This window comes from Lactuca serriola, chromosome 4 (assembly GCF_051521515.1).
Source record: "Lactuca serriola cultivar US96UC23 chromosome 4, Lser_US96UC23_V15, whole genome shotgun sequence".
Taxonomy (NCBI): Eukaryota; Viridiplantae; Streptophyta; class Magnoliopsida; order Asterales; family Asteraceae; genus Lactuca; species Lactuca serriola.
In genome coordinates, this window is record NC_136411.1 from 128,267,800 (window position 1) to 128,276,456 (window position 8,657).

The following is an 8,657-nucleotide window of genomic DNA, read 5'->3' on the forward strand; positions in this document are numbered from 1 at the left end:
GTGTTTTAGTTTTATTATGTTTTTAGTTCCTAAATGATGTAAAAAGACTATTCTACCCTTATATATATATATATATATATATATATATATATATATATATATATATATATATATATATATATATATATATATATATATATATAATTTTCTATTATTTTTCTGTCTCATTTTTACATTAACAAAAAAATTAATTAATTAACCCCTTACACACCCCCCCCCCCCCCCCCCTCACTCACAGGAAAAACGCATACATCCTTTTCCCCTTTCTTTTATCATCGTTGTCTCTTCTCACTTTCCCTGATCTTGCCGCCGATCCACAATGTAACCACCGACGACCCGTTCCAGTGAAGCACACCACTGAAATCGGAAGTGCATCAACCCATCGTGAAGCCATCCTTTTCGAAATTGTGTTTCATCACTACCGGTGTCGTTTCATCACCATCGGAAACCACATCCATCGTCGCCGAAAGTTCTACCTGTGAAGACCGGCTTCTGGTTCACAAATCAATAGATATGCTACCGCCTACACCTCTGTTTCACCCATGTATAAAGCATGAATCACCGTTCTTGAAAAAACATATGAATCAGTGAGAAACTGTTGGACCATATTTCAATTTTAATTTTTGCAGTTTCTATCTTCATGGTCCTTTGCCTCCACCTCCTTTCTCTCAATCTATCTTGTATCAATTTTTTTAGTCACGTTCTCCCCTACATCGATTTTGAATCTTCTGGTGGTCCTATTACGCACAAAACTCGCCTCTGTTTTTAGTGGTTTTCTTTTGCATATCGTGGTTTTCTTTTGCATATCGTTTAGGTTTGTTTCATATATTTTAGTTTTAAATTAGGGTTGGAAATCGTTTGATTGAATGCTTTGTTTGAGGTTTGATTGGTCGAATGGAAATCATTAGGTTTGGTTGAATGAAAATCAATTACTAAAATTGCTTTTAAGGTTTTCTTATTGATGATCTTCTTTGACAGATTTGGTTGAAATCAAAAGATGTTTGACTAATTTGGTTGTAATCGGTGTTGATTTGCAATTGGGCGTTGAAATGTTTTTCATCCAGCCACACCATAATTCTCCAATATGAACAGGGAGAAATCGAGATAGAAGGATCCACACAAAGAAATTGTATTTCATCCTTGATGAATTCTTTCAAATATTTGAGAACTAGTTAATAAATTTCAATGCTTTGAGTTTTATATTTTCAATGGGGTTTTTGATGTGTGTTTAGGTTACCAGTGGTAGATGAGAAAGGAGGTGGTGCGGACTTACAAATCTAATTATCGTTTCTTTTTTAATAATAAGTAATAAATATACTAAAAAATAAAAATATATCATTAAGGGAAATACGAGTAATTCAAGTCAGATAAGGACTAAGGAACCAACAAAAATGTATTATGGGGACTATCCGCACTAAAAAAAGTAGTTATGGACCAAACTTGCAAATTACCCCAAACCATAGGAACTATTCGTGTAATTTTCCTTTATTTGTTTTATATTATAACGTTTGATTGATGAAATGTAAAATTAAAGTTAGAGGAACAGTGTGTGAGATAGAACATGATATTTGTAACACCCTAAACCAGGTTTGACTTCAAAACCTACAAAAGTTACATTTTTATATAAAAAGTCCCTCGAGTACGATGGGTGTACTTATGACTACGCATAGGGTACTCTGTATGGTTGGTCGCGAAGGATATGGACGTACGCTGGGCGTACGTGCCGAGGGTGCAGACCCTAAATTTCGGACTTGTGACCTATTTAAACGTCTTTAACCCACTAGAGCCTCATCCTCATCAGCTCTCTACACCTTTAAACATTCCTGGAAGGCCCTAATAGCCTTTGTGAGTGCTTTTTGAGCCTTAAGAGTGCATTGTGGTCCTTTTTAGTGTTCATCCCAAGAAGAAGAAGTGGTCAAGAAAGCTTAGGATAAATTGGAGCTTCAAGAATCTGCATCTTGGTCATCTTGCAAAGCTCTAGAGGTAAAAAGCTTGCACCTTTCCACTTAAATCTCTAGATCTAGCTAGGGTTTTCTAGTTTTGTCCCTTTGGTTTATTTTGGACCTCCATTTGTGAGTTAAACAACTCCAGGAGATGGGAATGACAAATCTGAGGTCCGTTGGTCCTTTAGTATCATAAAAATGGAGTCTTGATAGAAGTTTGGCCTCGTGCAAGGGTTGAAGACCTTGGAAAGGTCTTAACGGAGGTGTTGGGTGTATATGAGCCATAAAAAGGCATAAAGTTGCCAACTTTATGCCTTAGGACGTCTTAACAAACTTAGATCTGGCTTTTGGACGTAAAGGAACCGAGTATTAAGAAATTAATGGAGAAAATGCTTAATCTGGAAGTACGTTGGGCGTAAGCCATTGTATGATGCGTGTAGTCCCAAGACCCTAGTAGACTGCGCGTACCAGGACGGTACGCCAAGCGTACGCATCTCAGTTGGGCTCGAATCTGTTTTGGGCCTTTGAGCCTTTGGGCCTCATTTGGTTATTGGGCATGGTTTTATTTTAGGAATTATGAGTCATATCATCTGTTATGGGCCTTGGACATATTAATTGTGCCTCATTGGGTCAAGAGGCCCATTAATGATCTTGGACTTGGACTGTGGGCCCATTAACAAGGGAAGGATAGTTAGACCTCACGAAAGGATTTGGAGTTTGGTTTTCTTTTGATTAACTAAGGTCCTGACATTAATTAATATTATTATTCAGCACGGGAGGTTACGGACTGTTAGGAGAGCAGCCTTTGTATTCAGCAGACAGATGTGATTCTTCTCACCATACCTATGGGTCTAAGGCACTAAGGCCGGCCCATTATGTGATTATGATATATGTATTAGCCATATAATGATTTGATATGATATGTGATTGTGTGTTTTGCATAGAAGACCCCGGGGGAGCCCATGGCATTGGATGTAAGACCATGTGGGGTTGCCCATGGCATTCCTAGGTAAAGACCATATGGGGGTAGCCCATGGCATTATATGTAAGACTGTGTGGGGTAGCCCATGGCAGTCTTAGGTAAAGAGCATGTGGGGTAGCCCATGGTATTGGATGTAAGACCATGTGGGGTAGCCCATGACAGTCTTACGGAAAGATCATGTGGGTAGCCCATGGCATTCTTACATGTTTTATGTATGCATGGCTTATGTGATATGTGTAGCTTTAATAGCTAACAGGATATATGTATATGAATTGTGTGGTATGCCCCGGGGAAGTCACTAATCATTTCACTTACATGTTGTTGATTTGTTGCATGTACATCTGAGCCTAAGGGCAAGGGAAAGGCGTGATGATGCAACATGCACTCCATCTCTCTTACACTGATATGGTTTAGGGACACTCTGATGTTTTAAAAATAAAATTGTAATGAATGTGGATTTGAAAACAATTGGGTTGGGATTTTATGATTTATGCAAATGTGTTTGATTAATTAAAATGAAATTTTTCTTTGTAAAATTAGGGTTGTTACAAGTTGGTATCAGAGCCTTGGTTTGAAGGATTCAGGCACATTCTCGAGTGTGTCCGGACTCAAACTAAGGAAATGGTAAAGTCGTTTTCAGAAGTAACATAAAAAGGTTTTCTTTTCAAAAGGAAATGAAAAGATGAGAGTGCAACGCGCGTGATCAACCGAGCTAAGTAAGTAGTTCCCCAATATGTTAGCCATGTTATACGGATATTTAAGCATTGTCAATTATATGAAACTTGCTATGTGTATGCTTTTAAAGTTGTATAAGGTTAGGAGCTTACAGCCTCAGAATGATTGATTTGGCCTTATTTCCTGTTCCTTGTTTGGTTGTGGTCCTAGGGTAGAATCTTTATTCGAAAGTCTATTTGATCCTTTTCTGTGTATAATTTGCATGCATAAAGGCAACCTGTTATGATTGGTTTTATTGATATGAGTAGAGTAAATCCTAGGACAGCCTGAGATTGATGTACGCGGTGGTTGTGGGATATGGTTTGGGTTGTGGGACGAATTGGAGTTATTAGGTAGAGCGGTAGGGAAAGGTACATGTAGGTGTGGAAGATAGTATTAGGCCCGTACAACTGGAAGCACAGGACCTATACCCGAACAACTGTTAGATCTGATGACTTCAAGGAGGACCAGTGTAGGAAGATCCCTTATATGGAAATTCTGATCATTGTGATTTATGGTATTTTAGTTCAGTATGGTGATGACATGATTTGGAGCAGGAGGATCATCTGGATTTGGTTCTGGGGCGGGATCAGGAGACACTACTGATATAATTGATGAGAGGCTGTGCGAGCTCATTGCAGCCAAGGTTACCAGGGGCATCCTTGACGCGACCCCAGTCATTTTCGGGATGGTCAGGGAGGGCATTATGGAGATCATGGAGGAGAGACTCAGATCATTCAGGGCTGAGATTGTTGCAGGCCAGGTTGGGGCCCGAACTCCCTCGTTTCGGGATTTCAAGGTGTGTGGCGGATATTGAGAACACCCAACTTACGAGTTCTTGCTAGATGTGGCAAAGGTTGGGTTTGCTTCTTATATGTTGAGAGACAGTGCTCAGGATTGGTGGGGTGAGGTTACTAGCCAGGTGGGACCAGCCGGGGTGGCTGAGATGTCATGGACCGAGTTTGTTCAGAGTTTCGACTTGGAGTTCGCACCACCTATTGAGGTGAAACGGCTAGTGAGAGAGTTTCATGATTTACAGCAGACCACCGAGACTGTGGCAGAGATCACCGCCAAGTTTCGGGAACAAGCTTTGTTGATCCCACAATATGCTACCGATGAGGAGACGAGGTGGACCCGATATCATTCCATGTTGAGCGATGATATTCAGGAGTTTGTGAGATTTACGGGGTGCAAAACCCTGAATGAGATGGTGGAGAAGGCCTGTAAGAAGGAGATGGAGTTGGATTCTCGCACGAAGCAGAAGACTGAGCAGGTGCAAGTAGTCGGAGGTCAGGATAAGAAGCCTAAGACCTCTGATTCTTCGGGGAAGGGCCAGCAGGGTTGGGGCCGGTGTGCCAAGTGGGGGAGGTTTCATAGTGGGGCATTTCGGACAGGTCAGATATCGGGATGTTACTCTTGTGGTCAGCAGGGCCAAGTTAGAAGGGATTGCCCCAAGAAGGGCTTGATATGTTTCCACTGCAACCAGAATGGACATAAAAAGGTCAACTGTCCGAGGTTGCAGGGAGGGGGAGGAGCAGTGATGGTACCTACACCCGCCACACTGAGGATCATTGATGGCCGCCTTGCTAAGGCGGATGCCCCGACAGTAAGGAGCCGCGTGTTTCAACTGACTACCGAGGAGGCTCGGGCCGCGCCAGACGTTGTGGCTGGTACGTGTCTATTATCCTATATGCTTATTATTTTGTATGACTTATGTGTATTATATGCTTGTATAGTGACCTTTTTGGTCAATGGTATGTCTGCTCATGTCTTGTTTGATTCGGGTGCTACCCGATCATTTGTGTCCCTTGCGCTTAGCAAGAAGTTCAGGGACGCGTCGGGGACCTTGGATTCCCCACTCGAGGTAGAGATTGCAGATGACCGCACCATTAGTGCTTCGAGGGTATATCAGGGTTGCATCTTGAATGTGTTGGGTGAGAGGTTCCGTGTTGATCTGGTTCCGATACCGTTACGAGGGTTGAAAGTAATTGTCGGGATGGACTGGTTGGGGGCCAATGGGGCCATGATTGATTGCGAGCGGCAATTGGTCAGGGTTCGAACCCCAATTGGGGGAGAACTGATTATTCACGGTGAGAGGACCTCGCAGGGACCGACCCTCTGTGAAGCTCCGAGGGCTAGGAGGTTTTTATAGCAGGGTCGCACAGGATTTCTGGCTTGTGTCTCGGATACGAGATTAGAGACTGTGATTGATGTGGGCAGTGTTCCAGTGGTACAGGATTTTTGGGACGTTTTCCTTGAAGAGTTACCAGGAGTGCCTCCGGAGAGTCAGGTGGAGTTTCGCATTGACTTGGTGTCGGGTTCCGCCCCAATAGCAAAGGCACCATATTGGTTGCCACCACTGGAGATGTAGGAGTTATCTACGCAGTTTCAAGAGCTGCTAGGCCGAGGGTTCATTCGTCAGAGTAGTTCCCCGTGGAGAAAAAGGACAGATCCCATAGGATTTGCATCGATTAAAGGGAACTAAACAAACTAACGGTGAAGAACCGTTATTCATTGCCGAGGATCGATGATTTATTTGATCAGTTGCAGGGTGCGTCTTGGTTTTCCAAGATTGATTTTCGGTCTAGGTATCATCATATGAGGATTCGGGATGAGGATATACCAAAGACGACTTTTAGGACTCGGTATGGGCACTATGAGTTTGTGGTGATTCCGTTTAGGCTCACCAATGCCCCAGCAGCGTTCATGGACCTTATGAACAGAGTGTGTAGGCCAATATTGGATCGGCCGGTGATTATTTTTATTGATGATATTCTGGTCTACTCTAAGACCAGGGAGCAACATGATCAGCATTTGAGGGAAGTACTGGAGACCCTGAGGGCAGAGAAACTTTATGCAAAGTTTTTCAAATGTGATTTCTGGTTGTGGGAAGTACAGTTTTTGGGGCATGTCATCAATCAGGAGGGTATTTCGGTTGATCCAGCCAAAGTTAAGGCTGCGATGCGGTGGGAGGTACCGAGGAATGCATCAGAGATTCGTAGCTTCTTGGGTTTAGCAGGCTATTAACGAAGATTTATTCAAGATTTCTCCAAGATTGTTGTGTCATTGACCCGCTTGACCAAGAAGAATGTGACTTTTTGGTGGGGTGCGGATCAACAGATGGCTTTTGAGACCCTGAGACGGAGGTTATGCGAGGCTCTGATTCTAGTACTACCTAAGGGGTTGGATGATTTAGTGGTGTACTGTGACGCATTGATTTCAGGGTTAGGTGTGGTATTGATGCAGAGGGGACATGTGATTGCTTACACCTCGAGGCAGTGAAGCCTCACGAGGCAAATTACCCCACACATGACCTGGAGCCGGGGGCAGTGGTGTTTGACCTTAACATTCGGAGGCACTATTTATATGGAGTGCGGTTCACCATTTATATCGATCACAAGAGTCTAAAGTATTTGATGGATCAGCAGAACCTCAACATGCGATAGAGGAGGTGGCTGGATGTGATGAAGGATTATGATTGTGAGAACCTTTACCACCCGAGGAAGGCCAACGTGGTGGCTGATGGATTGAGTCGCAAGATGGCGGGGTCCCCGATTAGGGACATTTGTATGAGGATGACTATGATTTCGCCTTTGTTAGATATGATCAAGGAAGCCCAGGTCGAGGGGGTGAAGAAAGAGAATTGGAAGATAGAGAAAATACGGGGATAATATCCTTTGTTTGTTAAGGATAATCGCGGCCTCTTGACATAATGTGGCCGGGTATGGATACCAGTGAAAGGGGGAGTGAGGCAGAGGCTATTAGAGGAGGCAAATAAGTCCAAGTTCTCTATACACCTAGGGGCTACGAAAATGTATAGGGACTTGAGGCTGAGTTATTGGTGGCCTTGCATGAAGCGGGATATCGCCTGGTTCATGGAGCGGTGCCTGACTTGCAGGAAGGTCAAGGCCGAGCATCAGCGACCTCATGACAAGGTACAGCCACTCCCCATACCCATGTGGAAGTAGGAAGATGTCACTATGGACTTCATCACGAAGTTGCCTAGGAAGGCGACAGGTGTGGACGCTATATGGGTGATCGTAGACAGATTGACGAAGATTGCCCACTTTATTTCGATTTTTGAGAGTATATCCGCGGAGAAATTGGCAGACATTTATGTACAGGAGGTGGTGGCTAGACACGGGGTGCCTGTGTCTGTAGTCTCTGACAGGGATGTCCGGTTTACTTCCAGGTTTTCGAAGAAGTTCCACGAGGAACTGGGCACTCGACTACATTTCAGCACGGTGTACCACCCTCAGACTGATGGTCAGAGTGAGAGGACGATCCAGACGCTGGAGGACATGCTTCGTGCATGCATGCTGGATTTTAGAAGGAGTTAGGATACATACCTCCCACTGCCAGCGTTCTTGTACAATAATAGTTATCATGCCAGTATTGACCGAGCTCCATTTGAGATGTTATATGGTCGGAGATGCATAACTTAGGTGTGTTGGGACGAAATCGGGCATCGGGTCGTGGGGAGCACTGAGTTAGTGCTCAAAACTACCAGACTGATTCAACAGGTACGTGACCGGATGTGAGTCACGCAGAGCCGCCATAAAATTTATGTTGACCGACGGTGATCCACTCTCGAGTTTCAGGTGGGGGATTTTGTATTGCTGAAGGTGTCGCCCTGGAAAGGGATTATCAGTTTTTGGAAGAGGAGCAAGTTGGGGCCTCGGTTCATAGGCCCGTTCATGATCACGACCCGAGTGGGCAAGGTGGCATATCGCTTAGAGTTACCAGAGGAGCTTAGTCATTTTTACAACACCTTCCCCATGTCTCATGTTCGGAAGTGTGTTGCTGACGAGTCCACAGTTATTTCCTTAGATAACATTCAGGTGGATGGGATTCTGAATTATATCGAGAGGTCGGTCGCCATCTTAGATAGGAAGACAAAGGGTATTTGGAACAAGGAAGTGAAGTTGGTAAAGGTGCAATGGCAGCACCGTAAGGGCTCCGAATGGACTTAGGAGCCGGAGGAGGAGATGCGGGAGCATTACCCTGATCTGTTTATA

General features: G+C 43.9%; 1 long non-coding RNA gene across 1 annotated transcript; it reads left to right on the forward strand.

The window, feature by feature from the left end:
• Nucleotides 1-233: 233 nt before the first annotated feature.
• LOC145102532 (uncharacterized) lies at nt 234-1,209 on the forward strand. Its single transcript, XR_013706177.1, has 2 exons — nt 234-587; nt 979-1,209. It is a non-coding gene; the product is annotated as an uncharacterized LOC145102532 (long non-coding RNA).
• The last annotated feature ends 7,448 nt before the right edge of the window (nt 1,210-8,657 follow it).